This window comes from Canis lupus, chromosome 16 (genome assembly GCF_048164855.1).
Source record: "Canis lupus baileyi chromosome 16, mCanLup2.hap1, whole genome shotgun sequence".
In the NCBI taxonomy this organism is placed as follows: Eukaryota; Metazoa; Chordata; class Mammalia; order Carnivora; family Canidae; genus Canis; species Canis lupus.
Window position 1 is genome coordinate 4,909,817 of NC_132853.1, and position 25,278 is coordinate 4,935,094.

Here is a 25,278-nt window from a genome sequence, read left to right on the forward strand (position 1 = left end):
GGCCTGGCTGCTCTTCAGTGATAGAGGGGCCAAGATAAAGCTGAGCACCTCCCTAGGGGACCCACCTCTCCCTCTGCATGAAGAGCACTAGCTGGCCAGGGCCCCCTGCATCAGAGTGAACCAGACCAGACCAGGTTGGCCACCCCTGACAGGTGACCCCAGTGTGAGCAGATCTCGCCTTCCTGGAGAGGGTGGGCTGTGAGGACTGCCAGAGTCTGGAAGGGATAGGGGAAGAACATCAGATACAGAAGGGGGCTTGGAAAAGAACAGAACTCTGCCTCCCCCTCCCCCAAGCCCCTGGGGAGAGGAGGGGGAGAATAGGACAGCCATGAGCTTTGAATTCTGTTTGGATGGAGTCTTCCCATAAACAGAACCAAGTCTGAAATCTTCTAATGCAGCCGTGCTAAAAATGGAAAGTGACTGCAAAGTTACAGAATCTGGCCCAGATCTCATTGGGGACCTGCTGCCCGCAGTGGAAAAGGGAGTCAGTTCAGCATGTCAGGGAGTGTGTGTCAGAGAGAATAAGGCATTTCGTGTTTCTATCCTTGGTGGCCTCAGATTCCTCAGTCAGTAGTGATGACCTTGATCATTTAGAGGCCCTAGCTTGGGGGTCCCTGGTCTGGCCACCTGTGCTTCCCACAGGCACCCAAAGGCCCCCCTCACTGGGCAGAGGCACACCCTTAGCCACACTGGCTGTGGCCCAGAGTGGCACATCCAAGTGGACAAGGCCTGCTGGCACTGGCAGTCAGGGAAGCCCCAGGGGTGAGTGGAGGCTATTTGGTGAAGTAGGAGAATGAGAAAGAGGACAGCAGGATGAGGACAGTCTCTGGATGTCACCAAGCACTGGCCCCTTTGCAGGCCTCCTCACCACTGTGCAGCAGATGGCAGTGGGATTAAAGCCTGACCCAGACATCCAGAAGAATTTGGAGTCTGTGTCCTAGCTCGCTGCATATGAAGCATGTGCCTCTCTGAACCTCACTGTCCTCCCCATGGAACAGTGACCAAACAGTGCTCCCACGGCAGGGTAGTCATCAGGACATAGTGGGGAGGAAGCAGATGGAATGCTGAGCTCAGTTGTGGCACCCAGAAGGGTACACACCTGTAAGCCGTCACCTTTATCACCTTCGTCATTTCTGTGGGAAGGTATCAGAGGTGAGATGCCTTCATCCTTGTGGTCAAGGGTCAGGGTCAGGTTGCCTTATTCTATACCCATGGTCTTCTCTAGAGCTGGCCAGATGTCAATAGTACCACTGACCTTTCACGCCATGGACCTTCTGTCCCCCTTGCCAACCTCCTAGAAGGCAAAAAGCAGGAACTTCAGAAATTGAGATCTGTAGACTCCAGATTCCACAATGTGGGGGAAACAGATGTTCACAGGAATGAGCCATGGCCTCGGAGTTTTTATCTCAGCCTTGGGAGGCAATTTGTCTTAGAACTGGCTGCTATAATAAAATGTCGTAAGTAGGTGGCTTATAAACAACAAACATTTATTTCTCAAAGCTTTGGAGGCTGGGATGTCCAAGATCAAGGCACTGGTAGATTGCCTGTCTGGTGAGGTCCAACTTCCGATTCATGGATGGCTGTCTCCTCACCATGGCCAAACATGGGGAAAAGGGTGAGAGATCTCTCTGGGGTCTCTGTCACAGAGGCACAAATCTCATTCATGAGGACTCCACCCTCATGACCTTATCACCCTCAAAGTCACTCCTCACTTCTAATAAATACCATTGCCTGGGGGTTGGATTTTTAACACATGAATTTTAGGGGGATACAAATATTCAGTTCACAGCAGGGTTGTATTTTTAACTGTACTGTAACTAGTAATAGTTGAGTTTAACAAACAGCTTCAATCACAAGCTGGATAAGCAAGGTAACTTCCTGTTTGATAAGGCTGTTCTCTCTGTCCATCCAGCGCTGACTCCCACCTGCGCCCCGACCACAGATCCAGTCACAGTACCTCATCTCCAGCCAGACTGGAGGCTCATGCTAGGCCAGTTGGAGTCTTGGCCCATTTTGTCTTGTTTTGTTTTTCTGAAGCCAGAGCAAGAGAGCTTCTCTTTTCCTTGGTCACAGAACTGTCGTATCCTGACCCCACGGCTGCCAGTGGCCCTGGCCTCTACCACATGGAGAGTCTGAGTGAATATGAGGCAGGGAGTCGAGCCCCAAGAGAAGCAGCAGTCAAGGGTGTAGAGAGCCAGCTGTGCAGGCAGCAGGCCACCGGCTCCAGGCCCCACCCGGACCCCTCTGTCCCTGGGGCTGTCCTGGCATCCCCCCAGATCTTGTGGTGCAGCCTCTCGCTTGGTTGGGAGCCATCTAGGATTCTTGCAGTCTTTCCCCCATTCAGAGCTGGTTTCTGTCACTTGGAGCCAAAAGGATTCTGATGTAAATGTCTTTCTTTTCCTTAACTTAAGAAATATGTCGGAGAGATTGTGTTGTAGCAGATACTGTGAGTTAAGCAGATGTGGCCCCGACTCTGGGGCCTCATGACCTTGTTGGGGCAGGTGTTGAATAACCAACAAGTGGAGGCTAAGGGGCTGGGCAGACAAGGCTTGGAGCCCCACCCCTCGCACGCTGGCCAGGGGACCTTGCACAAGTTGTTTGATTGCTCATCTGTAAACGGGGCCCCCCTATGTGTTCAGGGAGATACGATGTGGAACCAGCATGCAGCCCTCTGAGAACGGAAGCCACTCAACATCCTTAAGACTAGACTCCTTCTTTTTTTTTTTTTTTTTTAAGATTTTATTTACTTATTCATGAGAGATACTCACACACACAGAGAGGCACAGACACAGGCAGAGGGAGAAGCAGGCTCCACACAGGGAGCCTGATGCGGGACTCTACCCCAGGTCTCCAGGATCATACCCCGGGCTGAAGGTGGTGCTAAACCGCTGAGCCACCCGGGCTGCCCCAAGACTTTAACTACAAAACAACAGAGTGCCACAGGGGAGGAGGACGTGGCTGGCAAGGAGGCCTCTGAGGCAGTGCTGTGTGAGGCCCGACCTGCAGGATGAGTGGGCCCAGCCCAGCCAGTGGAGACAGCTGAGCAGCACATGCGTGCTTGTATCCATAGACGTCTACTTGGTTATATACCAATCTCCAGAGTCAGCACATTCTTGAGTGTTAGAGCCCTAAGTTCCAGCCCCCTCCCCCCAGCCCTTTACTGATGAAGAATCAGCCACAGAGAAGAACAGTGATGTGTCTGTGGTTGTATTGTCTGTACCAAGGGAGCCAGGAGTCCTGAGAGGAAAGGATGGGTGCCAGTAATCATGATGCCAGAGCAAGGGGCAGAAGCAGAGCTGTGCTGGGTGCAGGGAGTAGGTGTCTGACAAACTCACAGTCTTGTATGTAGTCTCTTGTCAAAGAAGCTTCCAGAAGGAAAGAGCCCTTCATGCTCTTTCATTCTGCAGAGCCACGTGTCCCACAAGGGCCACATCACCACACACCCCTCCCTAACCATATGACTCAGGCACCCCAGTGCCTCAGTGCCCCTGTCTATAAAGTGGGCATGAATAACGTTTGCTGCCTCAGAGGTTACCTGAGGACAGCACGGAGCTCACTGAGGCAGGTAAAGCCCCAGGGCCTGACATCTATTAGATGCTCAGCCAGTGGCACTTACTACTATTTATTATTAACACACTGGGGTCATGGGCATTGGTGGGAAGGAAGGCAGCACTTTCATTGGCTGTAGGTTTCAGCCCAGTTCTACTTGGGTGCTAAGAAATAAGGATCCCTAGTTTGGGTCTCCTAGGACCCCACAGGATCTCTGTCTCTCCCTTGAATCCGCTCCCCTCCTCAGTGGCCTGTCCTTATAAGGGATGGAAGATGATCCTTCTTGGAGAGACCTTGGGCCTACAGCCTGTTGTCTGGGCTTTCCCTGCCTTAGACGAGGGTTTGGAAGGAGAGTGGGCCACGCTGTCCTGTGTTGACATGTGACAGGTCTGGGGAGGCAAAGGTCAACAGGCCATCCCATGTCCCTGTTCCCAGGAAGCTACCAGGGGCTGTGGCAGGAAGAAATTTCCAGACCCTGCCAATCCCAGGTCACTCTGACTAGGGATGCCCAGGAAGCTGTGACTGCTAGGGCTATAGTAGACTCACCCCTCCACCCCACCCCCTCTTCTCCCTAGGAAGGGCCTGCTCAGCAGCTATACAAACACTCCTAACCCAACCTCCTATTTGCCCAGCTGTGCCAGCCACAGATGCCCACATGGACAGGAGGTAGTGGTAGAGACCTGTGGGGAGCCAGTGGCCTGAACCATCTGGAGGCCAGAGCACAGAGAATCTGTCCCAGGCCCTTGGGTCAGCAGAGTGAAGGGTGAAGGCAAAGGGGAGGATAAGTAGAGCCTGCTTCTCAGCCTCTCAGCAGGGCTCGGGGGTGGGAGGGGGGGGGCGGAGTGGGGAAGGCCCAGGCTGTGGATGCAGACAGGCACAGGTCCTAAGCGTGACCCGGCTACCCAGGGCACCACTCCAGCTCCCTGTGCCTCGTCAAGTGTATGACAGCTGCAGTGAGGGTCCAGGATGGTGGTGCTTCCCCAGACTTCAGGCTTTTATGACCATTGCCACCCTTCCTTAACCTTCTTAGTTTTTCTCTTTAAATATTTTATTTGTATTATGCTATCAAGGGTTTGCTGTGCAATCTTTTATTTTTTTAAGGTTATTTGAGAGAGAGAGTGCACATGTGCGAGTGCAGGGAGAGGCAGAAGGAGAGAGAATCTTCAAGCAGACTCCCCACTGAGCATGGAGCCCCGCACGAGGCTCCATCTCACAACTGTGAGATCATGACCTGTGTCGAGACCAAGAGTCCCTGGCATCCCTGTGCAATAATTTTTCTAATACATGGTAAAAGAGGTACAAGTGTCCATCCCAAACCACCATGATCCTCTCAGTAGAGTGTGTCACACTTTGGGGAACAGAGATGAGACTTGTTGATCATTTTCTCAATGCTTGGCAGGTGATGAGCTCTTACGTTGTTATGATTATTATCATTATTGTTGCCATTGTCACGGCAGTGAGCCTGTAGCAGGAGGAGTGCTGGGAGCTTGGGCTCTCTCATTGGAGCCAGCCCCTCTTCTCCACCCCATGAGGCCCATCCTCTTCTTTTTCCTGCTTTTCCTCCCACCTTGACAATTGGCTTTGGGGGACCCCGGAGGGTGGCGAGGCAGGGGTTGGCTGACTGACAGGAATAGGTGTGTGGGCTGCTATCTGGTCCCAGACCCTAGAGCTATCCAGCACTATCGAGAAGGGCTTGGGCAGAATGTACATACACCACGCAGGCAGCAGGGTCTGTGGCAGTCTCTGCCTACCTCTGGGCTTTCACAAAAGGCTCTTGGGGGGGGAGCACCTGGGTGGCTCAGCGGTTGAGCATCTGCTTTTAGCTCAGGGCGTGATCCCGGGGTCCTGGGATCAGGCTCCCTGCGAGGAGCCTGCTTCTCCCTCTGTCTATGTCTCTGCTTCTCTCTCTCTCTCTCTCTCTCTCTCTCTCTCTCTCTCATTCTTTGCGTCTCTCATGAATAAGTAAATAAAATCTTAAAAAAAAAAAAAAGGCATCTGGGGAGTCCAGGACTTATGATGATGCTTTAGTACTGACCCGTGTTGGGACCTTTCCACTTCCACTGATGGACGAACCCTCTGGGGTCTTCCACCAGCAGAACAGTCCCCAGAACCATGCAGCAACATGTGATCAGCTTATATAGACGAGTATATTTATGTGAAGAACACACCTAAATTCAGAATCCCACAGGAAGTTACTTTTCTCGTGCTTTTCTGTGTTTTCTAAGATGAACATAAATTCCTTTTAATCAGAAATGTCCTTTTAGACCTTAAAAAAATAAGGTAGTGAGATAGGCCACATTAAAGATGGCCAGCTGAGCATGGGGTGAGCCAGGGGGTCCATTTTGGAGAAGATGGGGGTGAGGGTGGTGCCCTGGAGGGAAGGCAGGGTAGAGGATGGGTACAGATAGATGAGGGGGCAGAGCAGGAAGCTGAGGTCATTCGTTTAGGAGGCAAGGTGGCAGGGAGGGACAGCTGGGGGTGGGAGTGGTAGGCAGCTGTTGAGGAAAACCAGCCATAGAAGAGAATGGGAGTGGGACCAAGGAGGGGCAAGACTGTGGAACAGGCTGAGGGCCCTGCTGAGGCTCGGCAGATGCCTCCTGAGCTGAGGGTTTGCTAGCCTGCACCTGGCCAAGCAGAGGTGCCTGGAGGTTCAGGTGTGAGCGAGATGGGGGTTCAGGTGAGTGACCTACAGTAAACTCTGACAGTAAAAAGAGAAAAGAGATGAACTCAAGCTTGATTTTTGTGTCAAGCTGAAATTCCTGCTTACTCAACCTTTAGCTATTTTTTTAGTTTGAGATAAGATCCTCCAGCCTGCAGCAACACAAAACTACCTTCCTGCTAGCCATGTCACTTTCCTTGCTTTGAACCCACCCTTGGGGTTTCCAGCTCTGGCATGCTCAGTACCAGCCTGCAGTCCGCTGCCAGAGAACTACATGTGACCTCAGGCTTTTGGGTCCCAGACTTCAGATGTCATGAGCAAAGGAAACTTCAGAGAGAAAGTTTGGAGACTCTTGGGAGGCTACTGCCTTTTTTTTTTTTTTTTTTTTTTTTAATGACAAGTAAAGGGAATATAAACTATCATCTTTGTTTCCTAGGGGAAGGAACATCTTAACACCAACAATGTAAGAGGGTATAATCTCAGAATGAAGGATATTTTTTCCTAAGTAAGGACAATTGCCAGCCTTTTGCTAACAGTTTTTTTTAAGTTTTTTAAAAATATATTCTGTATTTTAAGTGTTTTGAATATAGGAAATTACAACATAAAATTTTATTGCGTGTTTTTGCCTTATATGTAAATGCATCTTTGGTATGAATTTGTCACTTTGGAGTATGTATTCAATAGCCCATTCCAACACTTAATATTTTTACAGTTGTTTGTGAAAATCCAGCCTCACATAGGTCTGTTGATTTGCAACACTGTAAATGCTAGCTGTTCAGTTTAGAACACTCTGGGAGAACACAGGCCTCACACCTTTTCTCAAACTGCCTTCTGCCCAGGTGCTGGGAAGTGAGTCACAGGAGCAGGCCCGGTTTCGGGCTAGCAAAGGCTGCAGGCTCTCCTGCCCAGTGGCTATAAATGCCTAAGGCTGAGCGCTGGAAGCCTGCCTGCTCACCTCAAAGGGGGCAGGGATGCACCTGAGGTTCCTGGGGACCTGTGAGTCCACTGTCCTCACACCCAGCCCACATGCATGTTAAGGGAAGCCCTGGCCTCAGACCCCAAGAGGAGAAATAGAGCATCCTATCAGTGGCACATTCACTGCTGAATATCACCCTACACTGGAGTGGTGTGTGAGACGTACCATACCACGGAGAGCCTGGAATGCCAGGCTGAGTGGTCGCCCCTAACTGTGTGGGTATAAGGCAGTGGGGCAGCTGCTCCGGAGGTCATGGGAGAGGCGGGCGTGTCCAGAGGGAAGCAGGAGCCAGGCAGCACCAGGAGCACCAGGGAACCATCCTGGTGGGTCAGACAAGGTCAGAGGCCCATGGGACCCTCTCCAAGGGCAGGGCTACTGGCATTTCATGTGCTGCACATGATGGTTAGCAGATTAAGTAACAGGGAAGAGGAGGGTCATGAGGTTTCCTGGTATTTGGGGAGGAAACTGCTCTTCTTTGGAAGCGTGCTGCATCTTTATATTTATGTATGTGACTGAAATATATTTGCTGCTACTTTGGTGAGAATCAAACTTAAGTTTGATAGTAAATATCAATGATTAGAAGAAAGTTTTATCTCACCTAACGACTAATACATTCCTTTGCACAGTGGGCAAACCGTGTAACAGTGCCGTGAAGGTTCTTTTTCTTTTTTTAAGCATTTAAAATCCTGTCACTCCGGCACTTAATATCTCCTATATTTTTGTCATGCCGTTCATTTTAGTTTTCTTAGCTATGTCTCTATGGTCTGACAGTAGAGTGTTTCCAATTTTTGTGTCTCGTTCATGTTTAACCACTAGATTTCCCATGAATACCTTTGTGTGTACAAAGTCTTTCTCTCCTTTTAGTTATTTTCTTAGAATAAGTTCCTAAGAGTGGGATTACTGAGTCAAAGGGCACCAGTATTTTTCTGGCTTTGAAATCCCTGATGCTTTCCAAAAACGGTTGTATGAACTCTCCCTGCTGCCAGCAGCATGTGGGCCTTCCCGTCTCAGAGTAGCCTTGCTGGCTTTCGGCATTGGTCTCATTTTCGACTTATTGATGTAATGCATTCTAAATGGTGGCTTTTTAAATGAATTTTACGTGTCTCTATCCACTCCGTTTCTGTGCTGAGAGCCCCTCATACTTTCTCTCCATGTCCCCATGCTGGCCATGACTTGACTGCTGTCCACCCGAATGAATGAATGATTGTTGGGGTCGGCTTTTTCCTTGTTTGTGTGGGAACTGCCTCAATAGATTTTCAGGGAAAGACAGTGGAAGGATGTTTAAACTATAAATAGATGTGGTGACACCTCTTATTTGGTCAAGGTGGTCCTAGTAGTGAATGCAGACTCTGTGCTTCTGGGAGTATGTTTATGTCTCATTTGAATTCTAGAAGACATCAGAGTTAAAACGTTAGTGCACGATGTATAATTTAGGTCAGAGATGAAAGAGTCTCCATCAAAAAAAAAAACAAAAAAAAAAAACAACCCCTTCTTTCTGGGCATCCCATAATTACCAAGGCAGAGAGGTCTCCAAGCAGGGGGCAGGACTCCCTGTCGGAGAATGTCTGAGTGGAATCCTGAAAGCCAGGCCCTTTGTTCTTGCCTTGCCCTCCCTCCTGGAGAGTTGGCCTCAAGAGAGTAGAAGGGTGGGACAGCCTCGGACTAGCCCCAGACCCCTTCAAGGGCCTCTACTCTGAAGTTGTCCTTTTTGGTGGCTGCAGCCCTGGGCCCTCCACCTCATTCTTTCCAGGCCAGCTCCACCTGTCCTTAGTAGCCCACATTCCCATGATGATGTAGACAGAGAGCTTACCCTGATGACTGACCCTGAGCCATGGCCAGCCCCCTCCAACACTGCTTACGACCCATTAGGTAACTGTAGCATCTAACTCGGCCTTAGTTCCTAGGACCCTGCCCCACAGTGGCCCAGTGCTGTGGACAGCGAATGCAGGAATTCATGGACTCTCAGTTTCCTAGAGTGTGGACACCTATTACTTCTGGTCCTTATGATTTTAGATGGCATCTAGAGAAGAACCTCTCTTACTTTAATAACTAAATATTTCTGCTAATGTTATTAGCATGTTAAATCCATAATTTCATTTTTAAAAATTAAGTTAAAAAAAAAAGTGACCCAGCAATTCTACTGCTGGGTATAGACCCCAAAGGATTGAAAACAGGTGTACACACAAGGACTTGTACATGAATGTTCATAGTGGTACTACTGAGATAGCGAAAGGATGGAAATGACCCGAATATGCACCAGCTGATGAATAGATAAAGCAAAAAAGTGATTTACACATAAGATAGGCTATCATTAATCTATAACAAGGAATGAAGTGCTGACACATGCTGCAACATGGATGACCCTTGGATGCACTATGCTACTTGCAAGAAGTCAGTCATAAAAGGCCACAGATTATATGAAATATCTTGAGTCAGTAAATCCATAGAGACAGAAATTAGGTTAGTGATTGCTGACGCTGGAAGGAGGGGGAAACGGAGTATGTGGGCACAGGTTTGCCTTTTGGGTTGGTGAAAAGATAGCAGTAATGGTTGCACATGATCATGAATGTACTAAATGTCATTAATGGTAAATTTTCTGTTACATAAAAATATGTAGGTGCTATGTTGGCAAATGTTTTGAAGGTGATATATGAATGAGTGAAGTTACAATAAGTAAAGCAAGCTAAGAAATAGAGCTATGGTTATGTCAATTATATCCCAGTTTAAAAAGGAAGGGAGAGAGAGAGAGAGAGAGAGAGAGAGAATGAGCGAGGAAGTGAGCTGTGGGGCTCCACACTCCAGGGAGGTCCTGTTTCATTCCTAAAATCTGCTTTGCTGGAGGGCGGACCAGTGTGAACTTCAGTTGTCTACATAAGGACAGCCACTTTGTCTGCTGGATCTCAAGGCAGCCTTGCAGAAAGTACTCTTCTCTGTCCATTTTACGGTAGGGTAGCCAGAGCCACAGAACTGGTCAGTGGCAGAGCCAGGCTGGCTGGGCTGCCGGTAGTGGTGGTGGCTCCTGGGGGGCCAGTAAGCTGTTGCTGTCAGGCTGACTTCCGGTCCTGCCTTTGCTCTGAGGTACTGCTATTGGACTGGAGGAGGAGCCCTGAGGATGTGGGACCCCCTGTACAAGATTTGGAACTGCCAATGCTATTATAGGCAAAACCAGCCCTATTTAAATGAGATCTGGGGTCCGACTCTGCCTCTCACCGTGTTTACAACCTCAAGCAGGTTGCCTAACCTCTCTGACCCTCAGTTTCTCCTTTAGAATACATATGTAATGGCATTTACTCACGGGGAGGAGTGTACTTCTCCTATGTTGCTATCATCACAGTTTTAGTTTAATTATATAATTATTTGCACAGCTACTTGCTCACTATCTGACCCCTCCTCTAGGCAGTGAGCCACACAGAAGCAGAGGCTGTATTGGTTGTGTTCCTTGAAGTATCCCTAGCATCTAGTATCTCGATAAATAACTTGCTGAATAAAATAATAAATTAATGCCTGAAAAGCCCTTAGCACAACATTTGGCACATGGTAAATGCTAATAGATGTTAGCTGTGTCATTAGTGTAACAATTATCATTGTTATTGTTCCAGATAATGTGTTAAAGGCTTTCACACAATAGCTCTGATCCTCAGAACAGCCTTGCAAGGTTGGAATTATGTCCCTCTTGCAAAAATGGAAATTGAGGCTCAGATAAATTAAGTAATTTGCCCAAGTCCCATAGAATTGCTGACAGCAAAGCTCATAACCTGCCACTGCCCTAAACTCCTCATCAGTAGCTATAAAACCCCAAGTCCCTTCATACAACTGGGGACAGTGCATGTGGTATTAAAAGTATACCTCTTTGAGCACACATATGGTAGAAATAAAGGGCATTTTGTGGGAGGCAGTACAGTACTCACAGGCTTGGTGTATAAAAAGTTATGGTTGCCCCAAAGATAAGCAGCCTTCTGAGGCTGCCGCCCTCTAGGTGCAGCTATGACTCCCCAGCTGAGAACCACCCAACTGGGGCTCTCCATGCCCACCCAAGTAGTAAAGGAGTAGAGAGAGAGAGGACATGGAAGAGAGGGAGGCACGGCATCTGTTCAGTGCCTGATCGTCAGGCCCATGAGGGCAGGTGGGGAGCATGTCTGGTTCTTCTCACTGCTGTACTTTCAGACTTCAGCACCTATTCACTAAATGAACAACTGCATGACTGACTGAATGAATGACTGACCAAATGAACAAACCTGCTGTCTTCTAGGCATTGTGTTGGCTTGCTTATAATACCTCATTTAGTGCTCAGATTGAACGTATGAGGTGGGGACAAATGAGATGAAGCCTCAAGGGTGAGACTGCTTCCCCAGGGTCACCTGGTGGAGTGGGTGTTCACACTGGGGCTCCCAGCACTCTGTGCTGCTCTGAAGGGTTGAGAGACTTCCTCTGGCTACTGGAATTCCCCTTCCCCCTTAGCTCTGACTGTAGTAAAGCCAGGGAACAGGCAGGAGAAGTGAATGAGTGGCTCTTGAGGCATTCCTATCCTTGTTCAACCCCTGCTGTGGGTGTAACCGGATATGGAGGGCTGGAAGAGGGAGGGGCTAGTGGGGTGGAGTGGGTGGTGCCACCTGGGTCCTCATTTCTCAGAGGACTGGGCCTGCCATGAGACAGTTTTCTCTACTAATGCCATTACCATCGCCCTGACCTTTACTGAACAGTGACCTTATGCAGAGTGCTGTGCACCCTTCCACTCCTTCCATCTGGCCTCCACATGAGGGAGGCATGCCACTACCTGCCCCCTGCTGCATGGCTGAAACATGAGGAGCCTTCTGAGACCACTGGGAGTAAATCGGTGGCAGAGCTGGCCATCCCCTGAGACTGCCTGGCTCCAGAGCTCCCACACTAAATGGCAGCAATGGGACCGGCTTCCCAGGCTGGCCTCCAGAGGACTGCTTAATCCCCTGAGCAGCTGCTGCTCTCCTGCCAGGCCTAGCCTGTCCACTGGTTGACACTGGTATCTTATTGACGTCTTCAAGGGTCAGCGCTGAGAAATCTCAGGGACTGTGTCCTAAGGCTCCTGGCAGGGGAGATGCCAACACCTGGAGTGGGCACCTCTTGCTGAAGAAGTGTTGGCTTTGGGGTTCTCAGTCCAGCGCCATGGCTGAGCTGGGGCCCATGAGCCAGTAAGAGTGAGGTGTGGTGGGCCATAAATCAGATTTCCTGCCTGAGATCTTGGTAATCCACTTGGAACTATGTCCTGTTCTGGCCTAGAAATGTTTCCACTCCTCAGAAGGACATCTGTCCCCTCTGAGGTCAGGGTCTGTGACTCAGACTTCCAGGCAAGGACCTCAGGACTCAGCTCCTGGCATGAAACAAAACCGAGAGACTAAAAGGCAGTCCCCACAATCCTTACGTTGAACAGAGCACAGACTAGGGCCAGCCAGACTTGGATTTAAATCTTGGCTTCTCCATCTACTCACCAAGAGACCTTTGGAAAGTCACCCTACCTTTCTGAGTTTCAGTGTCCCCATCTGGATGACGGGGGTAGTGAAGCTTTCCTTGGAGCCCTGTTGGTTGGTGAGCTGAGGGGAGCATCTAAGGCCCAGAGCACCAGGCCTGGCTCAGGCCCAGCCTGCAAATGGCAGCGCCCCCACCCCAGCTCTGCAGGCTTTGCGTAATCCTGGGCTGTCCTATGGGACCAGGATGAGGAAGGGCAAGGCCACATCTCGGGTCAGAGCCCTGAGGTGCAAATCTCAGCTCTGCCACACACTCACTATTTGGATTTGGACAAACAGCTTAGCCTCTTTGAGCCTCACTTCCTCTTCTGTAAAATGAGGACCCCAAGAGATTATGCAGATGCAGCTCTAAGCCCAGAGCCTGGCACACAGTAGGAACTCAATGACCATGGTTGTCCTACCAAGCACTGGCTTGCCTGAGGCTCCTGCCCTCCTGCCGCCTGCTCTGAGGCAACTATCTTGTCTTGTAGGAGCCTATTTGAGCCCCTCCTCCCCAGGGTCCGATATATGGACTCTGGGTCACCAGAGCGCTTTGCTGAAAGCAAGATCCAGAACAGATCACTGGCAGGAAACTGATCAGAGGGGAGGATCAGCTCTTCACCCAGAGCAGTGCCCACTGCAGCCCAGGAAATAGGACATTTGCCGAGTCATTTTCCTTCACCATTGCCCTGAGGTGATGCTCTTCCTCTTTAGCTGACATGAGGTTTTTCAGTCTCCAAATAGACCTTCTTATTGAAGGGTACCTCAACCTCCCAACCCACTCATACCATTATTGGTTCCACTCAGGGCAGCCCGCCATCCATGGCCAATTGCAAGTTCCTACTTTCCGGGTACTCGTTGCCCAGGGAGTTGGCAGGAAGCACCCTTCCCTGTACCCAACACTAGACAGTAATGCCCCTGCCCATACAGCCGATTACCATACCTTCTCCACCGGGCCCACAGAGAGGCATTCATCCTCAGAGCTCACCTGCAGCATCCAGGGCTGAGCTGTCCCTTGGGGCGGCGTCTGCAGGAGACGTTTCTGGGCTTCACATGCTGCTGATGAGGAAGTGTGGCTAGAGCACGTGTATTCTGTTCACAGTGCATCCAGAAGTTGATGTCTGCTGCTGCCCTCAGTCTGCAGTGGTGAAATGTACTCATACATTTGTGGGGGGAAATGTGCATTGACCAAGTTTTACGGCATTCAAAATCCTATGTCGTCTCTTTGGGTCTTTATACTTAAGTACCATAATTACTAGGGGAAAATATTTTTCTTCTTAAAAATCAAATCAAATCAATTGACAAATCACCAGTCGTCCACTCACATTTCAAGAATAAATAGGGATCCCTGGGTGGCGCAGTGGTTTAGCGCCTGCCTTTGGCCCAGGGCGCGATCCTGGAGACCCGGGATCGAATCCCACGTCGGGCTCCCGGTGCATGGAGCCTGCTTCTCCCTCTGCCTGTGTCTCTGCCTCTCTCTCTCTCTCTCTCTGTGTGCGACTATCATAAATAAAAAATTAAAAAAAAAAAAAGAATAAATAGTCCTTCTGCCTTCAAGAAGCACCCTCTCCCATAGGGAAGCAGCTGGGCAGGCAAGCAGGTAACACATCCATCATTAGAGTCATCTGGGGAAGCATTAGGTTCCACTGGAGCAGGGCAAAAGGGGCCCCTACAACTCACCGGGTGGGTCAGGGTCACTCTTCTGGGTTTGTTGTTGTTGTCACTGCTTTTGATTTTTGCCTGGATCTTTGCAAGGTTTTTTTTGTTTTTGTTTTAATTTACGAATTCATCTCAAATACACCTAGAATTAGGTCTCCTCCCTGGGCCCTGGCACACACTCCTTAGGACGACCCCTGCCCCAGATTGGCTGTCTGTTCTCAGATCCCCCACATGCCCTTATATTTCTTCTTCCCTTGTCCTTTTCCTTGGCATTCGACCTTGCCAAATCGGCCCTCCACATCAGTGATGCAAGTTCCCCTAGTGTCCATTTTGGTCCTTTCTGTCTCTGGTATTATTTTTTTATTATTATTCTGTTGTGTTTCTTAGTTTCCTTTTCTTCTTTTCTCATCTCAGGCTTCTCTCTCTCTAGCTCATTCTCATGTCATTTTCATCTCTGACAGTTCTCTCCCATCATCAAGCCTTGTCTTCTTGTACCATATTGAAAGATAAAGTGTTTTCACCCTTCTTTTGGATACTGGAATAGAACATTTGAGGACATGTATTTTCATGGCTCAACCCCTTCGTCATGCATTTCAGACTCTAGTTTGGCATTTTTTTTCCATGTGTTCCCATGTTGGATTTCTTTCCCTCTGACTATGAAATCTGTTCTTCAGGGTTTATTGACAGACATATGGGGTTCCCCCTGGACACACTCCAGCTCTTTTCTGAGAGGTAGTGATCTGTAAGTGGAGGTGAGTAGATGGAGGGCAAAGACCCAGCCAGCACATTCCAGAGCCCCCCAGATCAACTCCTGCTGGGCAGCATACTGGTCATTGGCCTAGGTTTTCTAGTTTTTAGAACCCTTGGTCTTTGAGTCTGGGGGGTAGGTCCTGAGAGTACAAATTGACCAAGTCTGCATTTCTGCCCTCTTCATCTGCTTACAGAATGTTTAGTTTCTTCCTGGATGCTTGCTATCAATAAGACTATCCATCAGCCTTGGTGAGGTGATTTTCATCTTTTTTCTCTTTCTCCTTTTCTTATTTTAAGATCTTATTTTTAAGTCTTCTCTACACTCATCATGGGGCTCAGACTCATGACTCTTGACCCCGAGATCAAGAGTCAAACACTCCACCAATTGAGCCAGCCAGGCACTGCCCCACTCCAATCTTTTTTCTTTTCTTTCTTTTTTCTTTTATGGTTTCCACTGCATTTATTACTAATATAAAAAATGTTACAAAGAAAAAAATTCATTCTCAGTTCTCCAGCAGCTCTCATCCTTCCCTCTTGCCCACACAACTCCTGACCCATTTCTTCAGGGCCAGTGCAAAACCGAACCTGTTCACTGCCGTTTTCACAAAAAACAACCAGTGCTAGGAATGTAGGGAAGAAGGTTAGATGAGGGTGACAGTACCATCCAGGTTCCACCCAAGGGTAGGCCAGGTGGAGATTCACAGAATTCAAACGAAATTATTCACAGATAAGAGACGAAAGGGCTGGTGGCCTCACAATGATGTACTCTAAAGTGGGCTGGAGAGGAGATAGGATAGCCCGTAAGAGGCTTTAGAGGACATCTCATGGGCTTGTGCCAAACCCCAAAAAACTGACAACAGGAGAATGGGGAGACCAGGGAGGCAGTCTTGCGGAAAGTTTCACAATTCTTCCATGTTGGGAGGTGTGGAAAGTCTAGAGGGCATCAAGAGCCTTACTCATTTTTTTAAAAGATTTTTATTTATTTATTCATAGAGATGCAGAGAGAGAGAGAGAGAGGCAGAGACACAGGCAGAGGGAGAAGCAGGCTCCATGCAGAGAGCCTGATGTGGGACTCGATCCAGGGTCTCCAGGATCATGCCCTGGGCTGCAGGCGGCGCTAAACCACTGCACCACCGGGGCTGCCCGCCTCACTCATTTTGGCAGGAAAACTTACTCTAGTGTTGGGAAGTCACAATGATGCCACAGACACTGAGAAAGGCTACGTATGAGGGAATACACAGTTTCACAAAGCACAATGATCACAGACCAGAGCGGTGGGGATCATGCTACTGACGCAGGATCTACAAAATCCAAAAGCAGAGAGAGTGGCCTTTCAGGGAGTAACTCTGCACCAGTCATCCGTACTTGACCTCAGGTCAACCTGGTGAGTTTCACAGAGCAACTGGCAACTTTGGGGGTAGGGTTCGTCATATAAAAAGACTTAAGCAGGGGCAGCCCCAGTGGCGCAGCGGTTTAGCGCCGCCTGCAGCCTAGGGTGGGATCCTGGAGACCTTGGATCGAGTCCCATGTCAGACTCCCTTCATGGAGCCTGCTTCTCCCTCTGCCTGTGTCTCTGCCTCTCTCTCTCTGTGTCTAAATAAATAAATAAATAAATAAATAAATAAATAAATAAATAATCAATCTTAAAAAAAAAAAGACTTAAGCAGCTAGAAGAAGGGAATGGTAGGAAACTGCTCCAGGGCTCTTAGGAATCGAGGGCAGTAGCGAGGGCTGGGTGGACTGGTGCACAAGAAACAGCACCAAAGAGGTTTCCTGTTCAGCAGTCAGTTGGCTAAGGGGAAGAGGATCCAGGAAGCAGTTGAAGAGAGCAAAGGCGGGGTCCTGAAGGCAAGTCTCTGGAGGCTGGATCAGAAGAAAGCCCACACACTGGGCACCAGTGATGAAACACAACTCTGGACCCCAAATGGGGGAGGTGGCAGTTGGGGGTGGGTGTCACTGTCTGAGGGTGGTGGGTGGAACAGCCTCATAGTAGCCGTCACAGGGCCACAGGGAACTATATGGCCACTAGGTCAGAGGGCTCCTTCCAGCCTGGATAGGAAGGCACAGTCTTACAGAGGAGGTCCATTGATGCCTGGGTGGTAGAAGGCACAGAGGTCCTCATATCAACAGTGGCCCAAAATGGCAAAGTGTTGGCAGACAGGGCAGTTGGATTTGTCTTCCATAACTTGGGGGCCATCCTTGGGCGGGTATTTTTGATAAGAGACTAACTTTTGAGCCTTCGGGGATTTCTCTGCTCTTTGTGAAAGCCTCCTCTGGATGGACACCCATGGCCTGGTCCAGAAAGGGAGATTCAGTATTGGCCCCCCACCAGCCATGACCATATGGGCCACACCTGGGGCCCAGGCCTCCCCGAATTGGGCCTCTGCCCCTGGGAGGAGGTAGGAGGCTCAGCAGTGGTGGAATCATTGGTCCCCTTGATCCTGGAGGACCTCTGTGAAGAGAGTCTGCATTCTTTTCTGTCTGGCTCCTTTTGCTCAACACCGTGTTTGTGAGATTCATCCAGGTTGCCTGTAGCAGGAGTTCGTTCATTTTCATTGCAGTGTAGTATCCCATTGCATGCACACACAACAACTTATTTATTCATTCTACTGATGGTGGACATGTGGGTGGATTCCAGTTTGGGGCTGACTTGGGGTCACCAGGCTTTCCATTGGCCATGGGGGGAGGGCCCAGAAGGCTGGGTGGTCCGATGGGACTCCGATCCTCCTCGTCTCCAGTCTCCTCCTGCTCTGGCAGCGGGGGCTGTTGTAGTGGCGGCGGCTGCTGATGATTCTCCTTCTTTCGTTTGGGCATCGTGGTTGCAGCAATGGCTGCAGCGGGATTTGGAGGACAGTCCTGATCTTTTTTCTTTTTCTTTTTCTTTTTTTTTTTTTTTCATTTTTTTTAAATTTATTTTTTATTGGTGTTCAATTTACTAACATACAGAATAACCCCCAGTGCCCGTCACCCATTCACTCCCACCCCCCGCCCTCCTCCCCTTCCACCACCCCTAGTTCGTTTCCCAGAGTTAGCAGTCTTTACGTTCTGTCTCCCTTTCTGATATTTCCCACACATTTCTTCTCCCTTCCCTTATATTCCCTTTCACTATTATTTATATTCCCCACATGAATGAAAACATATAATGTTTGTTCTTCTCCAACTGGCTTACTTCACTCAGCATGATACCCTCCAGTTCCATCCACGTTGAAGCAAATGGTGGGTATTTGTCATTTCTAATAGCTGAGTAATATTCCATTGTATACATAAACCACATCTTCTTTATCCATTCATCTTTCGTTGGACACCGAGGCTCCTTCCACAGTTTGGCTATCGTGGCCATTGCTGCTATAAACATCGGGGTGCAGGTGTCCCGGCATTTCATTGCATTTGTATCTTTGGGGTAAATCCCCAACAGTGCAATTGCTGGGTCGTAGGGCAGGTCTATTTTTAACTGTTTGAGGAACCTCCACACAGTTTTCCAGAGTGGCTGCACCAGTTCACATTCCCACCAACAGTGTATGAGGGTTCCCTTTTCTCCGCATCCTCTCCAACATTTGTTGTTTCCTGCCTTGTTAATTTTCCCCATTCTCACTGGTGTGAGGTGGTATCTCATTGTGGTTTTGATTTGTATTTCCCTGATGGCAAGTGATGCAGAGCATTTTCTCATGTGCATGTTGGCCATGTCTATGTCTTCCTCTGTGAGATTTCTGTTCATGTCTTTTGCCCATTTCATGATTGGATTGTTTGTTTCTTTGGTGTTGAGTTTGATAAGTTCTTTATAGATCTTGGAAACTAGCCCTTTATCTGATACGTCAGTTGCAAATATCTTCTCCCATTCTGTAGGTTGTCTTTGAGTTTTGTTGACTGTATCCTTTGCTGTGCAAAAGCTTCTTATCTTGATGAAGTCCCAATAGTTCATTTTTGCTTTTGTTTCTTTTGCCTTCGTGGATGTATCTTGCAAGAAGTTACTATGGCCGAGTTCAAAAAGGGTGTTGCCTGTGTTCTTCTCTAGGATTTTGATGGAATCTTGTCTCACATTTAGATCTTTCATCCATTTTGAGTTTATCTTTGTGTATGGTGAAAGAGAGTGGTCTAGTTTCATTCTTCTGCATGTGGATGTCCAATTTTCCCAGCACCATTTATTGAAAAGACTGTCTTTCTTCCAATGGATAGTCTTTCCTCCTTTATCGAATATTAGTTGCCCATAAAGTTCAGGGTCCACTTCTGGATTCTCTATTCTGTTCCACTGATCTATATGTCTGTTTTTGTGCCAGTACCACACTGTCTTGATGACCACAGCTTTGTAGTACAACCTGAAATCTGGCATTGTGATGCCCCCAGATATGGCATTAAAATTGGCAAAGAAGAAGTCAAACTCTCCCTCTTCGCCGATGACATGATACTCTACATAGAAAACCCAAAAGTCTCCACCCCAAGATTGCTAGAACTCATACAGCAATTCGGTAGCGTGGCAGGATACAAAATCAATGCCCAGAAGTCAGTGGCATTTCTATACACTAACAATGAGACTGAAGAAAGAGAAATTAAGGAGTCCATCCCATTTACAATTGCACCCAAAAGCATAAGATACCTAGGAATAAACCTAACCAAAGATGTAAAGGATCTATACCCTCAAAACTATAGAACACTTCTGAAAGAAATTGAGGAAGACACAAAGAGATGGAAAAATATTCCATGCTCATGGATTGGCAGAATTAATATTGTGAAAATGTCAATGTTACCCAGGGCAATATACACGTTTAATGCAATCCCTATCAAAATACCATGGACTTTCTTCAGAGAGTTAGAACAAATTATTTTAAGATTTGTGTGGAATCAGAAAAGACCCCGAATAGCCAGGGGAATTTTAAAAAAGAAAACCATATCTGATCTTTTTTCTATTCACAAAAATAGAAAAGTGTTAGTGTTAAGTCAAGAGAGGCTCTGTGAGGAGATGTCTAGCCTCTTCTGGAAGGTTTCCAAAAACAGGTTTATTCCCCCATCCACTCTTAAAGTTGGGATTTTTTGCAAGTAACTTCAGCTGCTGTACTAGTCCCCTTAATGTACGTCATCTTTAGACTTCACCACAGCCCCCTGAGAAGGCTATAGGTACTGTCTCCATTCCCCAAGTGAAGAAAGCAGTTGAAGGACTCACCCAGGATCACAATGAACAAATAAGCAGCAATGACAGGATTTGAACACAGGTGTCTGAGCTGTTGGGGTTTATTTATTTACTTGAGAGAGAGAGCACATGTGCTCATGCATGCATACACAGTCTGGGGGCAGGGCAGAGGGAGGAGAGGGAGAGTCATAAGCAGACTCCGTGCTGACCATGGAACCTGCTGTGGGGCCAGATCTTATGACCCTGAGAAGGAGACCTGAATCAAAACCAAGAGTCAGACACTTAACCAACTATGTCACCCAAGCACCCCAGATATCATTTGTCTCGTGTATGCATTGAGCTGTAAGTATAGTATATAACATATAGGTAAGAGCCCACTGACCTACCCTCAGATCCCACCTCTGCCGTCTATGTGCTGAGTGACCTCAGACAGATGACTTAACATTTCTGGAGTTGAGAGAGTGACTAAGGTGAGGGAAGGTAGAATGAACTCCTTGAGTATTAAAGACATAACCCATTTCTATCTTTTATGTCACTGGTTCCTCCCAGGATTCTCACTAGGACCTGAGGATAATTCCCCAAAGTAAGTCTCTATAGAATATTATTTTTAGCAATTCTGTATCCTTAATTATTTGTGTAACGAGTGCCTCTGTTGAACGCCTCTGCTGACCTGTACACTTCATGGGGCTCAGGGACCACACCTGTCTGATTCTCCTCTGTACACCTGTGTCTAGAATGGGGAGGCAGTCAGCGAATATTTGGAAAACTAATGCCCTTTCACAAGGAGGTGGACATCACTGAGTGGCTGGTCTCTAACCACACCACCCTGTACCCTCGGAGCATCCTCTTCCCACTGTGACCCACCCACCACGTTCCTTCCTGCCTTGTACTACTTCCCATTGGTCAGCAGACATGCCTCCCTGTGCCTGGCCTCTCTCTTCCCTGCAAAGCATCCTCTGATGGCATAGCCAGGAGTATCCTAATAGGGTAGCACTGGCCCAGAGCTTGTAGGAATGGCAGTGAGCTGTGAAGAAGAGGAGGGGCCAGGATGGAGTGAGGTGGGTACAATCAACCAGAGTAGAAGTCTGGATCTCAAAGAGGTGACCAGGAGCCCAGAGTCAATGGGATCAGGTTCCTTGAATTATTTCCTGAGAGGATGGCATCTGGTGGGCAGGGGAGAGCCAGCACAAGGAGAGTGAGTATAGGTGGGCCTTCCAGTCTGCCACAGGACCCCAGCCTCTACCTCCCCATTCCACCAGAAACAGTCTCAGACCAACACGGGCACAAGTACTTCCATTGCCCCCTGCTGGTAGGGCCAATCGCCTCGTGCCCTAGTCTCATGGGCTCTGGTCTGGTGGGAGTAGCCCAGACTGCAGACTCAGACCCCAGAATAGGGCTGGAAAAGCCAGGCTGGCCCCGGCCCAGCAGGATCTGGCTGGGCAGGGAGCCTCGGGTACACAATGTGACCCAGAGAGGGCTGAGCCCACAGAGACGACCCCCACTGTGAAGCAGGAGAAACCCCTATTCCCTGAAAGTAATTTTTCTAGGATAATCCTATAGGGACTCACATCCTCTCATCTCCATGGAGAAAGAGAGCAATCAAAACATTTGAGCTTGAAAACCACAAATAAATTAGTAGCCAGATGCCTTTTTTCTTCCAAAGGGGCCAAAGGAGTCTTTTAGTATCTCATTTCAGCAAAACTAGAAAATAATTTGCTTTACAAAAGTGAAAATCAATTTGGATCTAGCTGACCCTCTGAAAATCTGTTGCTTGTTTTCCAGAGAATGCAGAGATTGGTGATTGAGGTTTAGGATGTCATGTTTTCTTACAGTTTCCATTGAGTAATGACCAAGCCTGACAGTTTTACCTTTGCCTCGGTTACTTTTTGTGAGGTGAAGTGTGGTCACAGATACGTGAGCACATTAGAGGAAGTGGAAAATACTTGAGTGGAAGAAGCAGCCGTCCGTGAGCTCACTCTCTGGCTGGGATCCTGGTGGCCTTGGACGTCCAGGAAGCTTTTCTGTGCACAGTAGCGATTCTCTGAGCCAGAGTTGGAAAGACAAGCTCGGAAGTGTTTTCCTTGGCACATGGGCAGCCCCAATTCTACCCAGTCTGAGGCAGGTTTCCGAGGCTTTCACCGGGGGAATCATCTTACATTTCCTTGTGGTGACGTCAGCTACTCTGGAAGCCCATTGTAGCACTCAGAGCAACATGGGTATTTTGGCCTGGAAATACTGGAACACAGGGCTGACCCTAATGGGGTGGCTATGGAGTGGGGTGCCCCGTGGCCAAGACACTCTTCTACTGAGCAGCAGAATTTCAATGCTGGACCAGAGAGTTGGGTATGCACACATAAAGATCTAATATCCTGTCCAGTTCTTGCCCAAACATCTTCTAAGCCCTGTGTTAGGCTCAGTGCTGGCCCCTGAAGATTGCAGGGCTGGGTAAGATAATGTCCTTGTCACAGAGGGTATGATAAATGCTGTAATGGAAGGAAGGGCACTGTATTCCAGGAGGAGTCAGCTAACATCCAGAGGAGAAGGCCAAGTGGGCGAGGGGACGACATGACTCTCCCAACCACAAGAGGCCCACATGGAGAAGAGACCAGAGGGACAGGTGGGGGCAGAACCCACAAGGCCACAAACACTTGCCCACTGGGGATGGAAAGTCTCTGGGTAATTTTAAGTTGGAGAAGGGCACGGTCTGATTAAGTTTTAGAAAGATCATGGGATGCAGGATGGATTATTGGAGGTGGAGACCAAAAGCCGAGAGAGGAGTCAGGAAATAATGAAGTGTTAGTGGTGGCCTGGAGACAATATCAGAGGCAGTCTATATAGGTCGGTGGCCTTTAAATCACAACCTACAGACCAAGTTTTGGAAAATCGTGTAAAATATTACCTCCCTCCTCCTTGTCGCAAAAGTATTTGCTTCTCTAATAGTTGAAAGGAAGAGTGGGAAGAAGATGGGCCTTGCTCTTTTACATTTCTAAAAGTAGTACATATTCATAGCTAAAGTCTTAAAAAATATATAAAATTGTATAAAACAGGAGGTAACCCTAAAATTCCATCCCTAAAGATGGCTACCATTAGCAGCTTGGGCAGTAATCCTCTCTACCACCACCAATCCCCTGCCTGCTTTGTGTGCGTGTGCCTGCACATGTGAATCAATATAAGTCTACAAAGTCAGACCTGATTTTTTTCACTTAAAAGGGCGCCTGGGTGGCTCAGTTGGTTGGGTATTGTCTTAGGCTTAGGCCATGATCCCAGGGTTCTGGGATGAGACCCATATCAGGTTTCCTGCTCAGTGGAGAGCCTGCTTCTCCCTCTCCCTCTGCCTCTTTCCCCTCCCATTCATGTGCACAATGCTCTCTCTCTCTCTCTCTCAAATAAATAAATAAAATCTTTTTAAAAGGACATTATAGATATCTTTTTATGTCAGTTTTTAGAAATACACTTTATTTTAATTAGCTGTATCACATTCTACTGCTTGGATAAAAAAATCATTTCTCTAAACCATGCAGTTTTTCACAATTATAAATGACAAAGAATGGTGTAATGAATATCCTTGTTTATTTTGCTAATTTGTAGGAATATTACTATAGAATACATTTCTGGAAGTGAAATTGATGGATCGTGGAAAATGTATCTTTGAAATTTTTGATAGATACTGCCAAATTCTCATTCCAAAAGTTTCTATCGCTTTATACTGTAATTTGCCTTATATAAATGACTATTTCCATATACCTTTATCAACACAAAGTATTACCAACCTTTTTGACTTTTGCCAGTATAAATAGCCAGAAAAAGAAAATTTTGTTTTAATCTTGATTAGTAGTGAAGCTCAGGCATCTTTGGCACCTTTATTGATCATCTTCTGTAACATTATTTGCCTTTACTGTAGGAGGTCTTTGTATATCAGAACTAGTGATTGTCTTATAAATTGCAAATATCTTTCCCATTTGCACATTTGTCGTTTGCCTTTGAGCATATGGCACTTTCTCTGATCATGCATAAGTGTTTCTGTTCAGATGGAGTCCAGAATATCAGCGTTTCCCATCATGGCTACAGTTTTGTGTCACACTTAAACCTTTGTATACTCTAAAGTTATAAAAAGATTTTCTTGTATTTTATTCTAGTACTTTACTTCCTACTTAGATTTCAATCCTTAAGTCATCAATGATTTATTCTATCTTAAGGAATGAAGTAGACAACCAGCTTTATATTTTCCTAAATGGATAATCACTTGTCCCAATGCCATTTATTGGCAGACCCTATTAACTTAAAATGTACTTTTAAAATGAAGTTTATATATTAATTAGGCAATGATTGACATTCTCACAATGTTAAGTCTTCCCATCTAAGAATATTATATATATCCTCATTATTTGCATCTTCTTAAGATATTTTTATTTCATTAGTTTTTATCTTAGTTACCAAAGTGTTACATTCTCATTGTGACAAGTAAAATACAGAGAATTATAGAGGCAAAGTTCATATTTTTATGAATTGTGCTTTTATTTCAGTGAAGTAGATTCTTCAAAGGATTAATAAGCCCAAGAAATGTGCATATTTAATTTTAGTAAGTGTCATGTAATTTTCTATCAAATGAATTTTATTCATATAGATCTTACAGATTTAAGTTTATTCCCAGGGATTTTATAGTTCTGTTTTTACTGTACAGGATCTCTCTCTCTCTCTCTCTCTTTTTTTTCCTCCATTTTCTAGCCGATGATTACCTTTTTTTAAAGGAATTTATTTATTTATTTATTTATTTATTTATTTATTTATTTATTTATTTATTTATTTATTTATGGGAGAGAGAGTACACACATGCACACAAGCAGGATGGGGAGAGGCAGAGGGAGAGGGAGAAGCAGACTCCCCACTGAGCAGGGACCCTGATGTGGGGCTCCATCCCAGGACCCCAAAATCATCACATGAGCCAAAGGCAGACACTTAACTGACTAAGCCACCCAGGTGCCCCTAGCTGCTGATTTCTAGTATATAAGAATGCTATTGACTTATATATAATTTCTTTGAACTTAATTCTGTTATTTAATACTAACAATTTTTCAATTGAGTATTC

At 47.2% G+C, this 25,278-nt stretch overlaps 1 protein-coding gene and 1 pseudogene across 12 annotated transcripts in view; one reads left to right on the top strand and one right to left on the bottom strand.

Moving 5' to 3' along the window:
- The window catches only part of RALGPS1 (Ral GEF with PH domain and SH3 binding motif 1), a 294,614-nt gene that overhangs the window by 208,207 nt on the left and 61,129 nt on the right, over positions 1-25,278 (top strand). The window lies entirely within an intron of this gene.
- LOC140607409 (proline-rich protein 3-like) lies at positions 17,140-17,884 on the bottom strand (annotated as a pseudogene).